A 25,779-nucleotide genomic window follows, 5' to 3' on the forward strand; every position below is an offset into this window, starting at 1 on the left:
CTCTGCTTCTTCACTAGAAGAGTTTTCCAAGTGGCCATAGCAGGTCTTGCTCCCAAATTTCTGCTCCCTCCTGCATCAGACTGGTTTTCAAGCCCCTCTGCTCCCAGAGCAATTTAAATTAGGAACAAGTGATTCCTTGGGCAGAGGTTCCCTGTAAGTGTGGCCATCCTTTGACTGTATTTCAGTGCCCAAAATGGCTCCTCTTGCTGACCATGCACTTATAAATGTTTGCACTCCCTCAATATGTAAAATGTTGTGGATTAAAACAAGAATTTCATTATGGTGGATGGCATTGTCTAACTTCGTGCTGGTGAGGCATTTTCATTGAGCTGGAGAGATGGATCCTGAGGGATAGGACCTGCCCTGTTTTCTGGTCTACACACTCCAAGTCCATTCTGCAACCAATTTAAGATGAAAACAAATGTAACGGGACTCACTCGAGTCCCAGGATCCTGGTGGAAAAATCTCCCAAGGATGAGATGTTGTGGCAGATTGCATAATATACCCAGCTGGTGACAGCAGTTTGGTGACCTAAACGTTGAGGGAAGGAGGAGGGCAGGAAATTTCACAGCCTAGTGTCACAGTTGACCGGATCATTGGTACATGGCCTATAAAGGGTTCCTAAATAGACAGATTTTAACAAAGAGCCGCAAAATAAAATCAGTAATTGAAGCAGAGTGATGCCCATAGTCCAGTTGTGAACACCAATATATCTTGCCAATTATCAGGGGGAGTGAAACACAAAAGACTGCTGCAATAGCATGGATCTCCCACTTCAATTCCACACCTCATACCCTTGCTAACATATCTGTCCATGGTCCCATTCACTGCCAGATTGAGACAACTCCCAAATTGGAGGAACAACACCTCGTCTTCCTTCTGGGCACCATCCAAATGTATGGCATTAACTGACTTCTCTGGTCTCTGTTGCCCACCCCACTTCTTTCCCCTGTCATCTTTCCCTCAGCCTGCTTTCTTTCTCTCATGCTATTTTTCTCTCTTACCCCCATTTCCCTCTGTCTCCTTTCACAGAGCCAAAATCAATTCTCACCTCTCCTCTCATCATATCCAATTCACGCCTTTTGTTGGTTTTGATCCTCTTCAAGTCTATATTCTTGCTCCTTCTTGTTTGCTTATTCCCTTTAAAAGGGCTCTAGCCCAAAACGTTGGTAATATATCTTTATCTCCTCTGGATGCTATGCAACTGGATGGATTCCTCCAGCATTTCTGTGTGTTTTTACAATAATAAGGGAGAGCCCAGTTGACATAGAATCCCCTTATATCTCATTCTGCAAGTGTGCCTGCAGACAAGTCTTCAGTGGTTTCATTAAAAGTTCTCTATTCCCTGATGACTGGCGTCTTGCTGAGGTAGTAATCTCTGCGTTAGGGAGATTAATTGATTTTACATTTCAAGCCAATGAAGTCCACATTCATTTAGCAATGAGAATGCAGTTAAGGTTCATTTTAAGTCATTACACCAATTTCAAATATAAACTTCGACACAGCGGATGAAGTATTGTGTTTCACTTAACTTGCAATTAATGAACTTTGATTCTTTCCTGTCTATCAACTATCAGTTCTCATGGACAGTCTCTCATCTGATCTGGCTCCTTCCAAACCATTGTCTCTTCTCTCAGAGCTCTCTTTTATGCAGTTGGTTTCATTTTGGCTTTTCACTTCCCTCCCTTTACTGTCTTGGAGATGACATGAGAGTAATTGTAAAACAAATGGGATAAAAAAGGGTCCCAACCCAAAAGGTTGACTGGCCCTTTCTCTCCATGGATGCTGCCTGACCTCCTGAGCCCCTTCAGCATCTGCAGTTCCTTGTGCCACCAGGTGGCAGGTGTGCAGTCCATCCTAAACAGTAAAATATCCGGAATTCAAGCAACCAGCAAGGAGAGCCGCAGAAAATAAATAGGTTAAAAATATGTAAATTTAAAATTGGTGTCCCCAGCTGTCAGTTCGCCAATTACGCAAAATGCAGTCTCAAGCAATCGGAATATTCCCATAGGTACCGGTTACCGGGAGTTTTACTGTATCTATTGTGAGGGACTTCTTACATCCCTCTAGTAAACTTTTGACCCTTCTGCCATCTGGAAGGAGATACCGTAGCATTCGGGCCCACACGTCCAGATTGGGCAACAGTTTTTTCGCCCCAAGCCATCAGGCTTCTCGATTCCTAGAACGTGTTCATTAGCATATCATGGATTCTTATTGTATTATGACTTAATATTTAACTGCTATTTATGTAATTCTGCTCCATGGTCCTGGAGAAACACGATCGTGTCTCTACATTGCAAATAAAGGTGACTTGATCTGATATTTGTGTGTTTGGCTGCAGTGAGGCCATATATTTTTGGGGAGGAAAGCATTACTCAACGTCCAGCTGCAGTCTGCCTGATAACATTCAAATGACCACACAAATCGAATGATACATCAATGGAAAATTATCACATTTTCCAGTAAAATTGTCTTTCCCTGTCTTTTCTGTGATCTTGATGTCCTTCTAATACATTTTAGTGTTTCTTTTGTGGCTGCTGGAGGGCTGCTGCCTTTCACTTCGAGTCCGCACAGATGTCCTTGAGGAACGACAACCAGTCCTTGCCCCAGGGGGACTAGTTTTTGACTGCAGTCGCCCAACTGACTGAAGCAGGAAGCCTGCAGTTGCTGGAATAACTGAGCATGCTGCTTGAGAGGCTTTGAGCTGCTTCTTGGTGACTTGCCACTGTTCTTAAAGAGCTGCCAGTTGCTCCTGTGTTGCCAAGAGCCAAGTCTAGCTGGATCAGAGTGAGGACGCAAAGAAACAAATATTTTATGTGGTCTCCCTCTATATCTCTGCAGCAGCCAGCTGCCTCTGCATCAATAGAAAAGGGAAAGAAGTGCACTTGGTTTCTAGAGTGGAGATCGTAGTGATGAGATCATGGGCTTTGTGTTCTGCACTACCTCCTGCAAGGCTTGGGGATGGAAACCCTTCTGTTTTTGCAATAACTAGACGTGCCTGATATTTCTTGATCATGTGTGTGCACAGCAACCTTGCCATGAAAATAATCCAACATAGTCCTCAGCAGTATCTCTGGGGAATAGTGTGAATGCATTAGATAGCCCCTCCTCCAGTCCAGTAAGCTCCTGCACCAAATTTCCTACATTGCTGCCAGAGTGCTGGTTGCTGTGACCTTGCCTGGCATATCTCTACCTGTTGATCTAATCTGCTTATCTCTTGGTGTTACTTTCTGAGATGCCACTGCAGGGGTTCAGATGCAGTGAGACATTGTGATCATCTTGATCATTGTGCATCTGTGTGGTGCAACCACTGTATAGCTTGTAAAGGTTAAAACCTTGTGTTTTAAATTCTGAGTTAATTTTGTGCCTATCTCTTTAAGAGAACTATTGTTTGTAGTGTTACCATAGTGAGTATGCTGTAATAGATTGTAATATCCACCCAGGCTAACGGCTTGCTCTTTCTTTCGACAAGATGTGAAGGAAGCGTGAGTACGAGAAATCTTTCTTTGAATTTTGGTATCTCTTTAAATACCATTTCGCATTTTTTAAAATAACTTGTGCATCTCTTTAAAAGTTTTTTTTATCTCTATTATACAGTAAATAGATTGTTATTCATTGTTATGTAAGTCTTAATGTGAAACTGTGCAAAATGTTTATCTGTTTATCAACAAATTAAAATGACATAAAGTAACAGTCACAGTTTTATTTGTTGCATGAAAGAGATGTGTTGAGATTAAAGAGATTAAAGCCTATTAATCACATCTCTCTGTGGTTGATCAATAGCGCTACAGTCTGCTCCTTCTCTCCCTCATGATCTGATGTTTTCAGTAAGGAGAAGGAGGAGACCTCCCATGATGCTCTTGTTTAGGTGAGCTCTCTTCTGTTCCTGCTTTGCTTAGTCTGAATAGAAGAAATGGAAGACAGTTTGTATGTTTTAGAGCCTTAACCATTTTGTAGCAAGGTGGAGTGAGTTTGGGGGTGAATGGAGTAACGTTTTGTCCAAGTGCATTTGTGTGTCTGGTGAAGGCAGGAACATTTATCATGGATTGAAGTTTACTCTGACATACCTTAAAGGGTAATGAAATTTCTTGAAGTTTGATTCGTTCTTCGACGATTCTCTATTAAGGGATAATTGAAGCCACTTCTTGTGGCCTCGCAGTTTTCCTCCCCAACCACCCTGATACATAACGCATTGCTTCATGAATGCTTCTCCACTCTGAGCAGCTCTGGGTTCTATTAGTAGAACAGTGGAGCTTTCTCCCCTTCACCTGCAGCCTCCCTCCATGGGTCCATAATGTGCGTGGCAGCTGACTGGCTGCCAAGGGAAGTGTATTTTATGGGAAGAGTCCTTCCTTTGGTTGTTGCATGGCTAAAACTGAGCAGAAGAAATGAATTGAACTTGCTTGTATCAGGAACATTCTGGTTTTGGCTTTTCCTGCTGGGTTTTGGGTGTAAGTCTCTTACAAACAAGATTTTGCCAATTCAGTTCTTTTGTGGCAGAAGAGAATTAAGCTTCTCTGATGGTCATGTTTTAGTGGAACTAAACTAAACTACAATAAAATCCAGAATTCAAGCAACGGGCAACCTCAAGCAGCCAGCAAAAATATCGAGGAATAAGAATAAAAGAACAGGTAAAAATAACGCAAGTTTAAAATTGTAAAACTAAATGTTCTCTGAAATAATATGTAAACCTTTGGTGATGATGGGAGCCAATATTCAGCCAACCGAGGGAGTGCCTTGGTCAGGCTTTGCTCGTAGCAGCTGTTTGAATAAAGCTATGTGAAACAGCAATGGCGTCGCCCAGGATGAAGAGCTGGTTGATGCTGCTCGCCATTGGGGTGACTCTTTTAGAGTGCCTCCTTATCCCAGTTTAATAAGAGTCATCCTGGTCAGCGGCTTTATCTGTAAACTTGGGGGAAGGGGTGGACTACTATTGATCATTTTTCGGGTGGCTCCATGGAAGGTGAGGAAACTGCAGATGCAGCGACGGTTAAATGTTTTCAAAGAATCTGACTGAAAATAAAGTAAAATGCTTTAAGGTTTATGTATTTATGCAAGTGAAGTTTGTTCAGTGTAAGTACAAAATAGTATTTTTGTCTTTTAAACTGTTTATTCTTAATGCAGGTGTATTATTTAGACATTGTAAGAGTAAGTCTCAAGCAATTGGAAAATACACTTTATCAAATACACCATTCCCCTTTGGTGTCAGATACCCAGAGGTTTTACTATGGTAGTAAATCCAAGAAAAGTGCAGAAAACAAAACAAAGGACTCTACATCACCTTTGTTGACCTCACCAAAGCCTTTGACACCGTGAGCAGGAAAGGGCTTTGGCAAATAATAGAGCGCCTCGGATGCCCCCCCCAAGTTCCTCAACATGGTTATCCAACTGCACGAAAACCAACAAGCAATGAGCTCTCCGAACCCTTCTCCATTGACAACGGCGTGAAGCAAGGCTGCGTCCTTGCACCAACCCTCTTTACTATCTTCTTCAGCATGATGCTGAAACAAGCCATGAAAGACCTCAACAATGAAGACGCTGTTTACATCCGGTACCGCACGGATGGCAGTCTCTTCAATCTGAGGCGCCTGCAAGCTCACACCAAGACACAAGAGCAACTTGTCCGTGAACTACTCTTTGCAGACGATGCCGCTTTATTTGCCCATTCAGAGCCAGCTCTCCAGCGCATGACGTCCTGTTTTGCGGAAACTGCCAAAATGTTTGGCCTGGAAGTCAGCCTGAAGAAAACTGAGGTCCTCCATCAGCCAGCTCCCCACCATGACTACCAGCCCCCCCACATCTCCGTCGGGCACACAGAACTCAAAACGGTCAACCAGTTTACCTACCTCGGCTGCACCATTTCATCTGATGCAAGGATCGACAAAGAGATATACAACAGACTCTTCAAGGCAAATAGCGCCTTTGGAAGACTAAACAAAAGAGTCTGGAAAAACAACCACCTGAAGAAACACACAAAGATCAGCGTGTACAGAGCCATTGTCATACCTACGCTGCTGTTTGGCTCCGAATTATGGGTCCTCTACCGGCATCACCTAAGGCTCCTAGAACGCTTCCATCAGCGCTGTCTCCGATCCATCCTCAACATTCATTGGAATGACTTCATCACCAACATCGAAGTACTCGAGCTGACAGAGTCCACAAGCATCGAATTCATGCTGCTGAAGACGCAACAGCGCTGGGCGGGTCACGTCTCCAGAATGGAGGACCATCGCCTTCCCAAGATCATGTTATATGGCGAGCTCCCCACTGGCCACCGAGACAGAGGTGCACCAAAGAAGAGGTACAAGGACTGCTTAAAGAAATCTCTTGGTGCCTGCCTCATTGACCACCGCCAGTGGGCTGATATCGCCTCCAACCGTGCATCTTGGCGCCTCAGAGTTCGGCGGGCAGCAACCTCCTTTGAAGAAGATTGCAGAGCCCACCTCACTGACAAAAGACAAAGGAGGAAAAACCCAACACCCAACCCCAACCAACCAATTGCAACCGCTGCAACCGTGCCTGCCTGTCCCACATTGGACTTGTCAGTCACCCACGAGCCTGCAGCAGACGTGGACATACCCCTCCATAAATCTTCATCCGCGAAGCCAAGCCAAAGAAAGAAATCAATTTTTAGGCATTTTGACATTTCTCTTGGAGAATGATGAAAGTTCTTCCAAGTTTCAAAACTAGACTCGATGAGCTGACCCAGAACATGGCTGCTTTGGTGAAAAAGCCTTGTATTGCACTCAACATAGTGTTGCGCACACGAGCAATGCTGGGATGTGGCATTCAGCCATTTGCTGCATGTGTCTGGCAGGCAGACAAGCAATGGTTTTGCCAAGCTTTCCTCAGTGGCGGTGGTGGCCCTTTGAAAGTCGAGCATGGTGGTCTCCCTCTTGTATTGGTCATAAATAAGCAAAGGATTTGCAGCTTTGTAACAAAACTTTGGCAGTGAGGCAGAAGTGGCTGTTGAACAGCGTGATACATTGAGCAGCAATTTCTGCAGTGCTGAGTAAGAGTGTTTGATTGCATCTTTGAAAAATGCTGGCTAGTAAATTTAATTCAACAGATGCATGAAGACATCTTTGTGAAAGGGTATGGTTCTGATAACGAATGAAGGGTATGTGATCTCAAGTCCAAAGAGCTTTCTTATTAACCGGGAGGATGAATTTAAACAGTGACATTTGAGGTTGTGATTACATTCATCCCAAGTGACCTATTACACTTTAAATTTTGAAAGAAAATCATTTGCAATTGTTCCAAATTAGCTCTCGCATCTATCCGTGCAGGGTCTTCCATGCAGACTGTCCTATGACCCCCCAACCCCCCTCCCCAAAGGAATTGACTCTGCTCTGTCAGCCTGGTCAATCAAGAATGATATGAGGCATTAGCTCACTTGATGTGAGTGACGGTGATAAAGATCCCTGAAAGCAGGTTGACTGCTTTATTGATGCCTGATATTGGATTAATCAAGGGTGGGTTTTTTTTTAAATCCAGCTATGCTGTGCTTTTAATATATTTTTCTTCTATTCCAAACAAATATGCGAGTCTCATGGGGCTCTGAAATTTGTTCTGTTTCTATCTCGGATCAATGGAATAGGCTAGAAGAACAGGTGGAAGATAAAATTTTATATGAAGCATAATGAAATGTTGCATTTTGGAAGAATGAAAGACAATACAAACTAATAGCCTCAATACAAAAAAATGAAACCGATTATAGTCAACCTGCTTTCAGGGATCTTTATCGCTGCCACTAGCATTAAGTGAGCTAATGCCACTTATCATTCTTGATCAACCAGGTTTACAGAAACTTTGGGGTCCGATTATAGTTCATTAAAACTGTTAGGGCTAGTTGAGAGATCTTTACGGGTTTTCCCCCACTACCCGAAAGAAGAGCATTCCTAAGAAACCTTTCGTAAGCTGAAATCGCGTAAAATGAAGAAGAAATTACCCCTAATTTATGTGGGAAACAGTTTTGAGTGTTCCCAGACCCAAAAAATAACAAATAACATCATTCACGACAATCTAAACGCTTAATTAAGTCCAGATTTATGCTAAGTGCAACAAGCTCTCAGGTTTTTCTGATACCTTAGGATATATCTTGCTAACGGATGCATAATATATATTGAGATAAAGCACAGATGCTCACAGACACAGTTCAAAGCTATGGCAACTTAATGCTGAGAGTAGTTCCCAGAGAAGGAGCTTGGCGGTGTCACTCTCACTGCTCGGGGTTTGTGCTGCCTCACAGTAAAACAAATGCAGAACGCTAGTTTTGCTTTTTGCCTTTTTTTCATAAAAGCACAAACCCTCTTCAGATTTCTTTCAGTAACAGGTACCATTCTAATGTAGGATTTTCGAAAAGGGAAGTGGCGTAAAGCGGACTTTTGAAAAGCAGGGAATTCCTGTATTTAGAAAAAGCAGTTGTTATTCTGGGCTTTATTAACAGAGGCATGACATAAAAGAGCAAAGAAATCATGATAAACCTTTATAAAGCACTAGCTCAACTACAATTATGTACAGTTCTGGGTGTGCAACATTTTAGACATGTTTTGAAGGCTTTGGAAAAGATGCAGAAGGAATTTTGCAAAATGTTTCCAGGGTGAAAGACTAGTTATGCTGTTAAACTGAAGATGTTCACCATTGCAAGGAGACCAGAGACCGATGGATAAATTCCTTAAGGGTATAGTCAGAGTAGATGAGGAGAAATTATCCCCTTTGGACTAGAGGATGGGTCAAATAGTGGGGAATCAAGAATATTGAATGCAAGTGAACCAAAAGCAACTTGAGGAAATAATATTCAGAGTGTTTTGTTAGGGTTTGGAGTGTATGCCCGGGAATAATAGTGAAGGGAGATTCAATTGCAACATTCCAGAATGATGTGCCTGAAAAGAGGGAGCTGCTGTTTGCTTTTGTGTAGTGTGGACTTGACAGGCAGAGTGGACTCCTTCCATGCTGCAACTGTACTTTGTAATTCTGTATTTACCTTTCAAATAAGATCTGGACTTCAGCCCAAACTGTTACAGAGCATTTTAGTTGTCCACCATTCGTATCCCTGCTACAATTTACTGAATCCTAAGTTGCCAACCATCTCTTCATCGCCATTGATTGTTAATCTACGCCAATCTTAATTTCTGTGCCATAGTCAACCTGCTAGTTCTTGCACATCTCGAAGGCTGTTTCCAGTGTAACCTTTTAGAGATGAGATGTCACTTGAGGAGCCGACAACGCTCTCGTATTCGGAAGTCCTGGTTGACTGGATAGTTTCTGTGATGCTTTAAATTAACATCATATTGGCGTAAAGCAATAGCTTGGAAACAGTGGTGCTTACAATTTTCTGATGCTTTCATGGTCATCCATTAACTCCTTCCTGACTAAAGCTGCAGACACAAGACGACTGCTGTATTGCTCTGCCACTGTATTGTTTAGGCCGGTTACAGTCATTCTCAGCTGACGGCCATTATTACAGTGTGCTGTTGGTATTCCTACAAATGCTGGAAATCACCACTGGATTTGAAACTTGAACTCAAGCATGAGCATAAGGCAGCGAACCTAAGGAGAGCCTTAGTTTTCCAACCAGCCTGTTTTTTTTTCGGGGAACTGGCAGTTCCTAGCAGCAACAGGCTGTTTAGGCTTCACATGCTGGGATGAGGAGACACCTGCTCTTGAAGGCAGATCTGTCTGCTAGTGGAGGTCCCTGCTGAATAGCAATGTTTATGTATCGGAGGCTGAGCTGCTTCTCATCCTTGATCTATGGTAAGTACACTGATAGTTATGCAAAATGTCAAGCATTAATCTGTGACCTGCAAGTTCTCCACCCATCTGATGGGCTTTTGGCTTGCAGACATCTGTGTGGAAGCACAGGAAAAAAACAAGGACTATGAGCAACACTTCAATTGTAACTGCTTTTAAAAGGTCATAATAAGATCTGGGGTTAAGCCCAAAATATTACAAAGCATTTTGATTATAAATTTGTTTGTATCACCCGAAGTGACTGATCATCTCTCCAATTCCACAAATTCTATTGGATTCTGATCTTAACTGTGTATCATTTTAGTGATGTCTTCTTCTGTCTATCCATCCCATCGGATAATGATCCATTGGTCAGTTTGTGGGTTTTGATATGAGGATACCCCACTCCACAGAAAGGAACAGCGTGTGCGTGAATGGATTTAGGTGAGTAGGGATCCCCTCTGGATCCAGTTACATGATGAGGTCCAAGACGGATGGGGGAGGTTCTGTTACAGTGAAAGGCCAGACAAAGCCTCAGTGCAAGGGATGTCTTTTACGCACTTCATGGCATGTATTTGCAAGGTGGCTATTGACCCTGCGAGAGGGTTCGTCCACTCTTTGATAGGTCTTGTTTTTCATTCTGCATGGTGTCCAGCCTGGTGGGGGAGCCGTTTTATTTGACCGTGCATCAAATACTACTGGGTTACATGGTACCGGTAGCATTTAGATGAGTGACCTGGCCTGGAATGTTAGTGATGTATCCTTGTTCTATTTCTATTAGATCATAAAATATTTCAGTTTTGTCCCTCGGAGCAAGTCTGTAGATCCTGTTGGATGTATTTTGCAAAATTTATCCTGTCTGCAGTGAAATGGACTGAGGAATTGAAAGCTGATAGATTTTTGTTTGTTCGACAGTAGTTAAGTACAGTAAAACCCCTGCTATCCGGCACCTATGGGGATTGGTAGATGCCGAATAAGTGTATTTTCCGGTTGTTTGAGATTTGCTCTTATAATTCCTAACTAATACATTTATATTAAGAATGAACAGTTTTTAAAAAAAAAAGACAAAAATACTGTACTTGCACTGAACAAACTTCACTTGCATGAATATATAAACCTTAAAGCATTTTTATTTTCAGTCACATTCTTTGAAAACATTTGACCATCACAACATTTCCAGATTCCTCCCCTCCACAGAGCCACCTGAAAGATGAACAGATAATTAACCACCCCCTCTCCCGAGATGAAGCCTCTGACTGGGGCAACTCTACTAAACAGAGATAAGGAGACACGTTAAAAGAGTCACCCCAACAGCGAGCAGCATCAACCGGCTCTTCACCCTGGGCGACGCCATTGCTGTTTCACACAACTTTATTCAAACAGCTGCTACGAGGAAAGCACAACCAAGGCCCTCCCTCCTCTGGCTGAATATTTGCTCCGTTCTTCACCAATGGTTTACGTGTTACTTCAGAGAACTTTTACAATTTTAAACTTTCATATTTTTTACCTGTTATTCTTACTTTAATTTTAAAACTTTATTTTCATTTTTGTTTGCCAGTTGCTTGAATTCCAGATACCAGGGGTTTTACCGTATTACAGAAACATTAGGCAAATTTTTTTCCATATTTTAAACTGTAGTCATTTTGCTTCAAGTCACTATTGAAATTTGGACTTCATTTAGCTGTGTTTTGATTGTTCATTCACACATTAATACAATGTCCAGTTTTCTAGCAGTGTTTGTGTTGCTTTCTGTATTTATTTCTCCATCCTCTGGAGTGAGCATTAATCTAGTGTTTGATGAGAAGAGCTGTGAAATTGGATGCTTCTGTTGGTTTGTAAAAGAATACTCTGGGCTTTATGTACTACCTCTGGCATATGGCCTACTCCTCTTTCCCATTTGAATAAACAAAGAATCCATTCAAAGTTGTGTGGTGCTCGAGTCCTACCAAGCTCTCAGTATTAGTTGACTGGTTATTTTCTGTGTTGTTTTAAAAATAACGTCATTCTGGTCAAAAAGCAGGGCCTTGTGGACAATGCTCCCACTTTCATTGGCGTTCTGGTCATTAACTCCTTCCTGCCCAAACCAGTCTGCACAAGAAAACTCCAGTGTTGCTTTGCCACTCTTTACGAGGGTGATTGCTGTCATTTTCAGCTGACCAGGAAGTGCTGAATGACAGGAACTGAGCGTTGAGGTTTGAGTAGGCATGCATAATGAGTATGTGGATGGGATGGTACATTACAATTGTGGAGTTGTTTGGGGAAATAGCTTGTATTCCAGTGTTGTACATCTGTTCAAATGAAAATAATGCATCTGTTAACCTGATAAGTCATTGAACTCGCAACGGTTGTGCAGTGCCTATATCAGTTGGCAAAAACAAAGGTTACCTCACGTATAACTCTGACTTGATATGGTTGAGCAAGGCAGCTTGTTGATTGTAAAGTTGATGGGGTTTTCCTTCCTGATCATAAGTATAGCAACATTTCAGTTGCTGTTAGGAACATTAATGGCCTCCAGAAAAGTTTGGTGAACACGCAACACTGCACTGCCTTTGGATGGTTCATTAGCATCATTTTTGCATAAGCCACTAATTGCTACTGGAAGAGGTTCAATGAAAAGTAATTGGATTAACGATGGTACACAATGGGAGTAGCGTATATTTGTTCATAGACTGGAATAGCTGAAGACTGGCATTGAGGTGGCTGATTGTTTTCTCCAGACAATCAGTTCAGGAATGCTTCCATTTTCGGGGAGAAACAATGTTGGGAAATTTGAGAGTTCTTGGAGTTTTAATTTGTCAGCCTCCAAGAACATATCATGGAATTTGGGGAACCAGAAGTAATATTCCCAGTTTTGTAACCAATTTCTTCACCTTGTATTGCAAGTTCTAAGTAACCCATCTACACATTCTGAATAAGTTTGAAAGCTGCAGAAATGTCTCCATTTACAGCAGAAAAGGAGGCCATTCCATCTACCCTGTCTTTGTCTCAGTGGAACAGAAACATGTTGCTGACACCTGATGGATTTGATACCCATGTCCTAATGTTTTTATTTCCAACTACTGGTATTTGTTCATTTTGAAAATAGAAACATTTTGGATTCAAACCCACCCCCCACCCCCGTTCAATAGCTTCCTTGTAGTTGCCCTGAGGGTTTCCTGAACCACTCTTGGAGCTTTAAAGTATCAAGAGTTAATACAGCGAGTTAATCATTTACAAGGTCCACCATGGACTGAAAATGCAGTGACCAAAGAAAAAAGAAAATTATTTTATAGCTGTTGTCCAAAAAGAGGACAAATATTTGGGGCTACCTGGGCTCAGCTCTGTTGCAGAGTGAGTGACCTGGGAGCAAATCTGACGCTGTCTGTAAGGAGTTTGCATGTTCTCCCCGTGTCTGCATGGCTTCCTTTGGTGCTCCGGTTTCCTCCCACCTTCCAAAAATGGTACGGGGATTGTAGGTGAATTGAGTGTAATTGGGCTGCATTGGGTCTGTTACCATGCTGTATGTCTAAATTGAAATGTAATGAATCCTTGATTAAAAATCCATAGTATTATGAGCAAACTGACTTGTTCTTGACAATAAAAGTCTAAGATTAATACTAAGCCTGCATGCTGAGTCCATCAGTGACTGTTGAGAAGATAATATTTATCTTCCTTTCAATTAGAATGTTGTAGTTTCAAGCACTGCAGCGTCAGCTGTGTAATCCGGCCTGGAACGCCAACACAGGAATTAGGGAGTGCTGCATTGCTGGAAGTGTGGGTTTGGGTGGGTGGCGATTTGGAATTTTCCCAGCAGCATTAGGAGCTGAAGAGCCCCCAAGGTGGCCAAATTGTGGTCTTAAGATACAAGGTCTGTTTAGAGCATGCTTCACACAAGATGCTGTCAAGATGTCATAAAGTTGAATGGCAGGGTAGGAATAGCTGCTGGACAGATCATTCCTGCTAGATTTACTATCAAATTACTTGACTGCATTCTTTAAAGAAAGAATACCCGATTTTGATGGTTGGAGCTTTTAATGAGGAAAGAGTACTCTACTGGTTCTTGGAAGAATGAAGATGACTGAGGTAAAGGATCAGCATTTTATTAAATGGCAGAGGCCACTTGAGGGAATATTTTGGCACTTGTGATATTGGAAAAAACAAAGCAGGGAAACCATCATCAATCCTGAACTTGAGTTAATCAAGAAAGTGTTGGATTTCCAGACCTAATTCACGTGAAGTTCGACACTTGTTTTCCGACAATCATCCTCAAAAAATACCTCCGCTAAATGCGCTCTCACTTGCCCTCTTCAGCACTCAAATGAACAACGTTTGATGGTCTAATTGTATACAGAAGTCGATGTGAACATTTGGAAGCAAAACTTATTTCATGGAGGCGATAAAATATTTCTGTCAACATGAGGAGAGTTCTAAATCAGCTATTCTCAACCTATGTTCTTCTCCCTCTCTTCCCCCCCCCCCCAGCCCACCAAGGACTGCTCAATGTTTATGGGCCCCCTTCCTTGTGAAGCTGTCAAGTTTTAGTTTCTTCTGTACTTCTATCCTACAGACTACATTGTTTAAAAACACAAGCGGAAAATTATTTATGCTACGTGAGATGAAATGAAACCAAGCTTTTACTTAAATGTGCTGTGACTCCCCTCCCCTGAGGGGAGCAGTAGCACCTCCATTGAGAATGGTTATTCTAAATTATTATGGCTGGCAGATACAATAAATATTTATCCCATCAATCTAGTCTTCCATTGCTGCAGATGAAAGGAACTATGAGATGTTTCCAATGCAGAGAACAAATAGCTCATCATTGATCTGACAGTGTAGCTTCAAGGCTTTGACTTTGCCGAAAACAGTGGACAGCTCTGAACAGAATCTGCACAGGCCATGGGCAATGTGGGTACTGCCCCCTGAATGGAAGATGCAAGATGACTCCAAGTGGCAGTGCATCTCAATCCGTGGTAAACCTCATCAACCAGTCATTAAGATTTATAGAAGAAGGTAGCTTATTTTCTGCACTTGGCATCTCAGGAGGTTGAACATCCAGGTGTTAAATATTTTGTCATGTGAATAAAGTTCCTTGGTTTGCAATCTGCCTGGATTCCAAAGATGTACGGGTGACATGCAAACCTACCGGACTGAACATACTGTAAGCTTGAAATAATTCAAAGTCCATGCTTTAACTAAAAACAAGTCCATCAGAGATCTCCTAAAATTGAGATTCACTTCAGTAAAGCAAAACTACACACTTGACAGCCATGAAGACATTGTCATTTTCATTGACAAGAATAGTTGCGTCTTTCTTTTTGAACAAAATCCAGGTTAAGTGTTGACTGCTAAACAAACCTACTCCTTCAGGTATAGATTGAATGTCATTGTGCCAATTGTCCAGGCAAGTAGTAGATGGATTAAGTTTCAAAATTGGGTTACAATAACCCTGTAAAGAAGCTTCATCCATAATTGAATGGGGGATTTGTTTTCCTTCAAGTTGCCAAGGATGCCGGTCTGAAGAAGGAAGAGGTGGATTAAGTTATTCATGCTGTTGTAAAGTTCTGCTGTACAGTCTCTGATGTTCTTCCAAGGCGAGAATAGCTGAAAAGCACAAAAACGTTATATTTTCATGAGTATTTTTGAAAAGCAAAAGACCTGCAGCTGTTGGAAATGTGGATCAAGCAGAAAATGCTGAAAACAGCTCAGAGAGCAGAAACGTTTACTCTTTCCTAACCTGCTGAGTGTTTCCAGTGTTTTGTGCTCTTTCGCTTGGCTTCGCAGATGAAGATTTATGAAGGGGTATGTTCACGTCTGCTGCAGGCTCGTTGGTGACTGACAAGTCCAATGCGGGATAGGCAGGCACGGTTGCAGTGGTTGTAAGGGAAAATTGGTTGGTTGGGGTTGGGTGTTGGGTTTTTCCTCCTTTGTCTTTTGTCAGTGAGGTGGGCTCTGCGGTCTTCTTCAAAGGAGGTTGCTGCCCGCCGAACTGTGAGGCGCCAATATGCACAGTTGGAGGCGAGATCAGCCCACTGGCGGTGGTCAATGTGGCAGGCACCAAGAGATTTCTTTAAGCAGTCCTTGTACTTCTTCTTTGGTGCACCTCTGTCTCGGTGGCCAGTGGAGAGCTCTCCATAGAACATGATCTTGGGAAGGCTAGTGCATTAGTTAACCACCTCCTAGCTTCATAAATCAGCTTCTTATTGAAACTGCAAAGGCTTGCTTTCTCTCAAAGCTGCAGTTCCCTGCACTGACCCAACTACATGAGATCACCTCCTTGTTCTATCTGCTTCTGCTCACTGGCCACTTCACAGCAAAAACCAGAGGCTTTGGAGAAGGTACAGAAGAGTCCCAATACAAAGCATGCTGGAGAAACTCAGAAGATCATGCCACATCCCCAGGAAATAAAGGGTTACCAATATTTCGGGCCTGGGCCCTTCGCCAGTTGTAGAGAAAAAACTCAGGCATCTGAATGAAAAGCTCAAGTGCAATAGCCTCCCTGTTTTTGTTTGTGTCTGACGAAGGGTTCAGGCCCGAAACGTTAATTACCCATTTATTTCCTATGGAAGCTGTGTGACCTACTGAGATTCTCCAGCATGTTTGTACATTTCATTCCACCCCAGTACCTGCAAGCTTTCTTATTTAACTACAGAAGAGTTTCGCTGGGATATTGCCTGAATTGGGTGGATTTGTCTGTAAGGAGAGGTAAATTTGGATTGTTTTCTCTGGATCATCAGGAGTTGGGGTGGGGGCATGGGGGGGGGGGGGGGGGAGGGAAACCTGAGGGAATTAGGATTATCCAAAATCCTCAGTTATCTGTAATTTTTTTTTAAATTGGACAAATGAGGATATCTGAAACAAATCAGAAATGGAGCTGAACTGACTTCCTCAGTAGGTGCTTGTTTCAGGGGCAAATTCACCTCAAATGAAACCAGATTATGTACTGCCCTTGAGAGCGATGAATGTTCCTTGTTGAGAACACTGTTTGTTTGTTGTCTAGGACCAACATTGTCACTTTGGAGAGAAGTTGAAGCTGATTCAGTGACTTAGGATCAAGTCCTATTTTAGGCCTTTGGTCTCTGAATTCTCAATAATGGAGGAGAGTTGCAATTTTGGTTTCAGTATCTCTGAGATAACACTCCCACCCAAAGATCAACCCATGATTATTCACCAAGCATGGCTGGGAAGTGCTTACGAGTGGACCTCAAATGAGGTTTAAAATGATCTCTGCTGCAGTGCCCTGCTTTTGACTATTTGGAGTCAAGTCCATGCAGCGGAATGAGTTTTGGTTTGGACAAAGTGCTGCTAATGGAACTCGACGTCTGCATAAGACACTATAATTGGGGATATGAAACAGTTGTCTGAGGTGTTCCCTTGTAGTTGGTTTATGAGGTGATTATCAAGCTTTCTTATTTTCACAGATGTGAGTATAACCTGCTGAAGTAATCAGACAGGGATGTGTTAGACGAAATATGAACATCATGAAACTCGAGTAAGGTTTGATTCCTTTAGGATTTGTTGCAAAGTGTTGGATGCGAATGTTTTCTTTTGCCTATCTTCAATATCCTTGTTTAAAGTCCCTGGACAGGAGCTGTAATATTTCTTTGCTCTGTCACATAAACTAGATTTTAGTAATGAAATGCTGAGCCTTTATTCCATGTGTAATTATGAATACCCTGGTATTTTGTGACTAACAATAAGGATCGACTGCTCCCATTTTACCTTTTCTGGTTGAGCAACGATTAGATATTGGATATTCTTTTAGCTTTTGTAGCTCCGTGTCTTCAGAGTATAAATTCTGATATCCCTGATATGCATAGATTTGAGTTTTCAAATCAATGTACTTGCTGTCTACAAAAGACTGTCAAAAGATTCAGAGACACTTTGTGGTCGTGATGCAGTGAAGAACAATAAGTGCAACATTTTCTTGGATGAACAGCAAAACTAAAAACAGTTAAGTTTTAAAGTTCCAAAGACCTGAGGCTTGCAAACTGAGAATTCCACTTGGGGAAAGTTAACAGAATGTCAGAGAGAGCCCTTCGACACTCACACCACATGTTCCATTGGTTACGAGGTGCAGGGCAAACATTCCTACCAAAGGAATGTTGGATAGATTTTCCAGTTTATCACTAGAACTTCCTTTAGGGATTTTATTAGCTCCACCAAAAGGCACAGCAGTTTACATCTGACAGAAATCTTGTTTGAAAAAGTTAATAGTTTTAAATAATTGATTCAGGAAGGAGACCTTGGTCTGCAAAGACAGTGGCACTGCTGGGAGCTAAAAGCTTTATTTAAAGAAAATATTAATTCATTTTAAAGAATAAAAGGGTTTTCTATTTATCCCGTTCATTTGTTATTGAGACAATAGCCAGGTATGTTGATTAAGGCCAGAACACCCTGGATATCTCCCTCACTTTCTTTTTCAGAATTTTGGCCTCTTGAAAGCAATTTGACTCTTATCTGAAGGACAGCATCTCCAACATTGGAAGGTCAAATGACTTTTCCTTCTTAATTTAGAAAAAAATACCAAGGTGCTTCACAGTAGACTTATCAAAAATTAGAGCTGGGCATGTAGGAGAAACTTGGGTAGATGAACAAGAGGTTAGAACGTTGACAATTGGTGGTGAAATACAACACCAAACACTCATTTTTAAAAAAAAGATATTTGCAAATTGGACATTTTGTTCAATCAAAGATCTTCGATTTTCTGCACATTTCCAAGGCAAACCTTCTTGATTTACAGCTTTCCCATATATATTATTTATAATAACTTGCTGGATTTAAGAGTAGCCTCACCAGTTAAGATCAAGAACGACTGGGAACAGGATTTGAATTGATCATTTTTGGATATTGTTTGGTACTCTATATGCAATTTGATTAATATGACCTCCTTTTGTGCATGTATGTTGCAATTTAAAGTGGTCCATAGAGTACATATGCCCAAAGTTAAACTATCTTTTTTTTATTCTGATATAAATCCTCTATGTGATAAATGCAAAATTTTTGATTCTTCTTTGATCCACATGTTCTGGACTTGCTTTAGTTTAGAAAAAATTTGGAAAGATCAAATTAAAATTTTGCCCTTTAATTGCTCTATTCAGACTATTTCAAGAAGATGAAGTCTTATTGACCCCAACTCAAAGTCAAATTTTATCTTTTATTTCTTTGATCGCCAGACGTGCGATTCAGATTAAATGGAAAGACAATTCTCCACCTACACAATGGCTAATGATATAATTGTCTTTTCTAAGTTTAGAAAAAAGTAGATATGCTATTAAAGATTCAAAACTTTCAGAAGATGTGGGGCCCAATTATGAATTATTACCATAATGTAAAGAGTTAGGGTAGTCAAAATGCTTTGGTGCTGTTGAGTTCTAGGTTGATGTCACTTGATTTCCACATATCATTTCCTAACCTTGGAGGTTTGAGCTATGGTGGGGGGAGAGGTCCTTTTTTTTTTAAGTTGGTTTAGGTTTCCTTTCTTTTCTTTTTTTAAATCAGATAATATAATAGATAATGGTTTTGCTGAATCATGAATAATAAAACTTTTTAAATTAAAAAAAAATGTTTCACACTATGAACCATACTGACCAAAATACATACAGACATTTTTCTCTTGAATATATACAGTGTCATTTTCTCCCCTTTTCCCCTCTCCCCCCTCCCCATTTATTCAAAGTTCAATCTATATGATACATTAAACCCGTTTAAACAATGTCGTCACTTAATAAAAATAAACAAGAAATTTGTGTCTTCTACTTTTATATACTGGGTCAGTTCATTTCGTTGTCTTCTCCTTCTGTCATTTTAGGTGGTGGAGGTCCGCGGTAGGATTTCTCTATTGTGTTTCATGTATAGTTCCCATATTTGTTCGAATATTGTGATGTTATTTCTTAAATTATATGTTATTTTTTCCAATGGAATACATTTATTTATTTCGATGTACCATTATTGTATTCTCAAGTTGTCTTCTAATTTCCAGGTTGACAATACAGCTAGGGCTATCATAATAAATCTTTTTTGTGCTCCATCCAAATCAAGTCCAAATTCTTTATTTCTTACATTACTTAGAAGGAAGATCTCTGGGTTTTTTTGGTATATTGCTTTTTGTGATTTTATTTAATATCTGGTTTAGATCTTCCCAAATTTTTTTCACTTTCTCACATGCCCAAATTGCATGTACCGTTGTTCCCGTTTCCTTCTTACAGCGAAAACATCTATCTGATACTGTTGGGTCCCATTTATTTAACTTTTGGGGTGTGGTGTATAGCCTGTGTAACCAATTATATTGTATCATGTGTAACCTCGTGTTTATTGTATTTCTCATAGTTCCGGAGCATAGCTTTTCCCATGTTTCATTCTTTATCTTTATGTTTAGATCTTGTTCCCATTTTTGTTTAGGTTTACAGTTTGTTTCCTCGTTCTCCTTTTCTTGCAGTTTGGTGTACATGTTTGTTATAAATTTTTTTAATTATCATTTTGTCAGTAATCACATATTCAAAATTGCTTCCTTCTGGTAACTTCACACTGTTTCCCAATTTGTCCTTCAAGTACAAGATCAACGCAAATAAAAGTGAAGCAATTCCAATGAATAATGCGGATTTCACAAAGTTTAAGAAAGAATCACCATTTAGATGGCAAACACAAGCAATCCGATACCTAGGTATACAACTAAATAATAACCTCGGCCATCTACACAAACTAAATTATCAACCATTAATGAAAAAATTACAAGATGACTTAGAGCACTGGAAAGTGCTATAAGTGGGATGAAAAATTGGTGCAACATAGGAATTCACCAGTATTGCACCATCTGCTCAACACTTGGAAGAAGATTCACGTAGAAAGGAATAAAATAAATTATCAACTACCAAAATTAATATTGACACAAAATCAACTAATCCCTTTCACAATAGATAACCTTTCCTTTAGAGAATGGGAGTGAAAAGGGATCAAAAGAATAGAAAATTGTTTTTCGGGAAATAAATTATTATCTTTTGAACAAATGAAGTGCAAATATGGTATAACTCACGATACAATGTTTGCATACCACCAAATAATAAAACTTTGATTAAAAATTCTTATAGAAGTAAAGACAATTGCATTCCTTTTTTATTTTATTAAAAAATAGAAATTTATAATTCATTCAAGAAGAACTTTTAACTCACCCAAAGGAGAAGGAGTACTCATATTATTCGGGTAGACATAAAACATACTCAAGGATTGACCTGTTCCTGTTGTCAGCCCATATCCAAGGGAGAGTTAGCATAACGGAATATAAAGCTAGATTGTTATCTGATCACTCACCCCTGTTGTTATTAGCAATAGAACTGGAGGACATCCCACCAAGAACATATAGATGGAGATTAAACTCCATGCTACTTAAAAGACAGGATTTTAGAGAATTTATTGAGCGCCAAATTAAAATGTACTTTGAAATAAATACGGAATCAGTGAAAGACAAATTTATATTATGGGATGCAATGAAAGCCTTCATCAGAGGGCAGATAATATGTTATGTAACTAAGATGAAAAAGGACTACAACTGGGAAATAGAACAGCTGGAAAGGGAAATGGTAATTACAGAAAAAGAACTAGCAACAAGGGAAGATGCGACAAAAAGAAGAGAATTGGTGGACAAAAAAAAATACAAAACACTACAAATGTATAAGGTGAAGAAGAACATAATGAAAATAAAGCAGAAATATTACGAGCTAGGAGAAAAAACGCACAAAATACTGCCTTGGCAGCTTAAAACAGAACAAGCTAAAAGAATGGTATTGGCATCAAGGAAAAAAGACAAACAAATTACATATAACCCAACAGAGATCAATGAAAACTTCAAGGAATTCTACAAGCAATTTTAGCTTCTAGCTAAAATTGAACTACCGAAATTGCAAGAAGAGGAGCAAAACAAATTGATAAAACCAATAAAACGCCTGGGGGGGACGGACTCCCAATAGAATTCTATAAAACATTTAAAGAGTTACTAATTCCTCCTCTCCTGGAAGTAATGAACCAGATAGAAGAAACACAAAACATGCCAGATTCATGTAAAACAGCAATAATTTCAGTAATACCAAAGACGGGGAAAGATCCACTAACGCGAGCATCGTATAGACCAATATCTCTCCTTAACTCAGATTATAAGATAATAGCAAAACTATTAGCAAACAGATTGGCCGACTGTGCCAAAAATAGTAAAACTAGATCAAACTGGATTTATTAAGAGAAGACGAACAACAGACAATGTCTGTAAGTTCATTAACTTAATCCATGAAGTAATTTCTTAATTAATTCATTAATTACAAGGAAATAAGACGCCAACAGTGGCTGTTGCTTTAGACACAGAGAAAGCCTTTGACAGGGTAGAATGGAATTATTTATTCAAAGTATTACAGAGATTCAACCTACCAGAGAAATATATTAAATGGATTAAAGCATTATATAAGGGTCCAATGGCGAAGGTGACAGTAAATGGATGTATATCAAACCAATTTAAATTAAGCAGGTCAACTCGGCAGGGATGTCCATTATCTCCCTCACTGTTCGCTTTAGCAATAAAACCATTGGCAGAACTGATAAGAACAGAAAATAAAATAAAATGGATAAAAATAAAAGAGAAGGAATATAAAATCAGTTTATTTGCAGATGATATCATAGTATACTTAAAGAACCAGAATTATCAATAAGAGAATTACATAAGAAATTGAAGGAATATGGAGAAATAGCGGGGTACAAGATCAACGGAAATAAAAGTGAAGTGATGCCAATGAATAATGCGGATTTCACAAAGTTTAAAAAAGAATCACCATTTAAATGGCAAACACAAGCAATCCGATACCTAGGTATGAGACTAGATAATAATCTAGGCCATCTATACAAATTAAATTATCAGCCAATAATGAAGAAATTACAAGATGATTTAGAACATTGGAAAGATTTACCACCAACACTAATAGGAAGGGTAAATTTCATTAAAATGAATATCTTCCCAAGGATACAATACCTATTTCAATCGTTATCAATTCCCTTAACAGAGAAATTCTTCAATGAGCTAAATAATAAGGAAATTCTTATGGAAAGGGGGGAAACCAAGGATACCACTAGATAAATTAACAGAATGGTACGAACAAGGTGGTTTGCAACTACCAAACTTTAAGAATTATTATAGAGCAGCACAATTAAGATATCTATCAGATTTTTATCAAACAAGGGAAAAACCAGATTGGACCAGGATAGAGCTAGATAAAATAGGGGAGAAGGTACCAGAACATATATTTTATAAGTTGGATTAAAAACTGGTGTAATATAGAAGTTCACCAGTAGTGCACCATCTGCTCATCATTTGGAAGAAGATTCACAAAGAAAGGAAAAAAAAAACAAATTACCAACTACCAAAATTATTATTGACAGAAAATCAACGAATCCCTTTCACAGTAGATAACCTTTCCTTTCGAGAATGGGAGAGAAAAGGGATTAAAAGAATAGAATTTTATTTTTCAGGAAATAATTTATTTTCATTTGAAAAAATGAAGTACAAATATGGAATAACTCACAGTACAATGTTTGAATACCACCAACTGAAAACCTACTTAAAGGACAAATTGGGAAGCAGGCTGAGGTTACCAGAAGGAAACAGCTTTGAATATGTGATTACGGACACAATGATAATTAAAAGATTTATAACAAACATGTACATCAAGCTGCAAGAGAAAGAAAATGATGAAATAAGCTATAAACCCAAACAAAAGTGGGACAAGATCTAAACATAAAGATAAAAAATGAAATATGGGAAAAGCTATGCACCGGAATGATGAGAAATATAATAAACATGAGGTTATGAATGATACAATATAATTGGTTACACAGGCTATATATCACGCCCCAAAAGTTAAATAAATGGGATCCAACATTATCAGTTAGATGTTTTCACTGTAAGAAGGAAATGGGAACAACAGGTATGTGAGAAAGTGGAAAAGTTTTGGGAAGATCTAAATCAGGTATTAAATAAAATCACAAAAAGCAACATACCAAAAAATCCAGAGATCTTTCTTCTAAGTAATATAAAAGGTAAAGAATTAGGCCTCAAACTAGATGAAACGCAAAAAAAGATTTATTATGATAGCTTTAGCTGTAGCAAAAAAAATGTATAATGTCAACTTGGAAATCAGAAGAGAGCCTGAGAGTACAGCAATGGTACATGGAAATGAATAAATGTATTCCATTGGAAAAAGTAACATATAATTTAAAAAATAAATTCACATTATTTGAAAAAATTTGGGAACCGTACATGGAACACAACAGAGAGGGCCTACCGCAGACCTCCACCCCCTAAAATGATGGAATGAGAATAAGACGAAATGAACTGACCCAGTATGTAAAAGTAGATGACACAATTTTCTTGTTTATTTTCATTGTGTGATGACATTGTTTAATGGGTTTTTTGTATTGTATATGATGAACGTTTAATGGGTTTGGAGAGGGGTGGGAAGGATGAAGGGAAGGGAGGGGGGCAAAAAGAGGAGAAAATGCCACTGTGTAAATTCAAGAGGGAAATGTTTGTGTGTATTTTGGTCAATATGGTTCATAGTGTGAAAAATATTATTAGTTCATTGATGGATTTGGTATGGCCTCCTAGTTGGGCCAAAATTGAGATGATAAATATTTCTGAATTTGAAGTACATCAATTTTTGTTTAGATGGAATATAAATTTGTTACAACAATATAATGTGCCTAAACTAAAACATTTAATGAAGTTATGGATAAAGAAAAATAAAACAATAGGCTCTAGGGGTAAATTATTGGCTTTGACTCTGTTGTATAATAATCAACTTATTTTTTTTCAATACATATTCGAAGTTTATTGCATTGGAGATTTAAAGGTGTGAAAAATTTGGGAGATTGTTTTATAGAGGGTAAATTTTTATCTTTTAATCAGATGAGGGACAGTTTTGGTATTGATAAGAACTCTGTTTCTATCTTATCAAATTCGATCTTTGGTAAAACATATGTTTGGGAGAGATATGATTTTACCTGAAATTACTAAATTTGAGACTTTTCTTATTAAGGTATTAGAGAAGGGTTATATTTCATCTATGTATCAAATATTACAGGATGGTATGGATAAAAAGTGCTGGGATAGATCTAAAAGTAAATGGGAAGCGGATACTGGTTTTATTTTTTCTGAAGATGATTGGTTAGATATCTGTTATGATAGTGTAACTAGATTGATAAATGCACACTATGCAATGATTAACTATAATTTTTTTACATCAATTATACTTAACACCTGAAAAATTAAAAAAGTATGGTTTTCATGAATCAGATTTGTGTTTTAGATGTGGTAATACTGTTGGAACTTTGTCATGCTGTTTGGTCATGTGTACATATACAATCTTTTTGGAAGAAAATTCAATTGTTTTTAGAATACCTGTATAAGATTAAAATACTTTTAGATCCGACAGTATTTTTATTGGGTAGTTTGCAACCTCTGAAAGGCTTGGGATTAGATAAATTTCAGCTTGCTTTTGTATATTTAGCTTTATCTATTGCGAAAAAAATGTATTGTTAGTACGTGGAAAGTATGATTGATATTAATAGATGGCATAATGAGATGAGATATTGTTGAAGAATGGAAAAAAACTTATGTTTTGTGTGATAATTATAATTTTTTTATTAATAAGTGATTGTTATATTCAGAATATTTACATTTCGATTTACATTGATTAGATCTTAATATGTATATTTAATTTTTCTTTAATATTTTTTCTTTTTTCTTTCTTTATGGCTCTCCTTAGGAGAGTTGGCTGAAGGGGGGGGGTTCTTTTCTTTTTTTTTCATTTTTCTTTTTTTTCCTATATATAAAAAATAACGTTCATGTTTATGGTTAATTGTTGTATGTGTCATATACTATTTGTTTTTTGAACAAATAAAGTTTGAAAAAAAAATATGGCTCATAGAGTGAAAAATAAAAAAAATTAACTTTATTTTTCCTTTCTTTCCTTTTTCTTTCTTTTTGGTTGTTTTTTTACTTGTTGTTTAATGTATATTTTACTAGACTATTACCAA

General features: G+C 38.9%; 1 protein-coding gene across 10 annotated transcripts in view; it reads left to right on the forward strand.

Annotated features, from left to right (window-relative positions):
* The window catches only part of LOC138740343 (serine/threonine-protein kinase PAK 3), a 201,864-nt gene that overhangs the window by 82,188 nt on the left and 93,897 nt on the right, over nucleotides 1-25,779 (forward strand). The window contains exon 1 of one of the 10 annotated variants that reach the window (XM_069892859.1): nucleotides 3,848-3,868. The exons of 8 other annotated variants lie outside the window; for them this stretch is intronic. The gene's annotated coding sequence lies outside the window, so the exon portion shown is untranslated. Of the gene's footprint in view, nucleotides 1-3,847; nucleotides 3,869-17,129; nucleotides 17,201-25,779 lie in introns of those variants that run through there. One more of the 10 variants, XM_069892856.1, reaches the window with a different exon arrangement.

The sequence above is a fragment of the Narcine bancroftii genome, chromosome 8 (genome assembly GCF_036971445.1).
Source record: "Narcine bancroftii isolate sNarBan1 chromosome 8, sNarBan1.hap1, whole genome shotgun sequence".
Taxonomy (NCBI): domain Eukaryota; kingdom Metazoa; phylum Chordata; class Chondrichthyes; order Torpediniformes; family Narcinidae; genus Narcine; species Narcine bancroftii.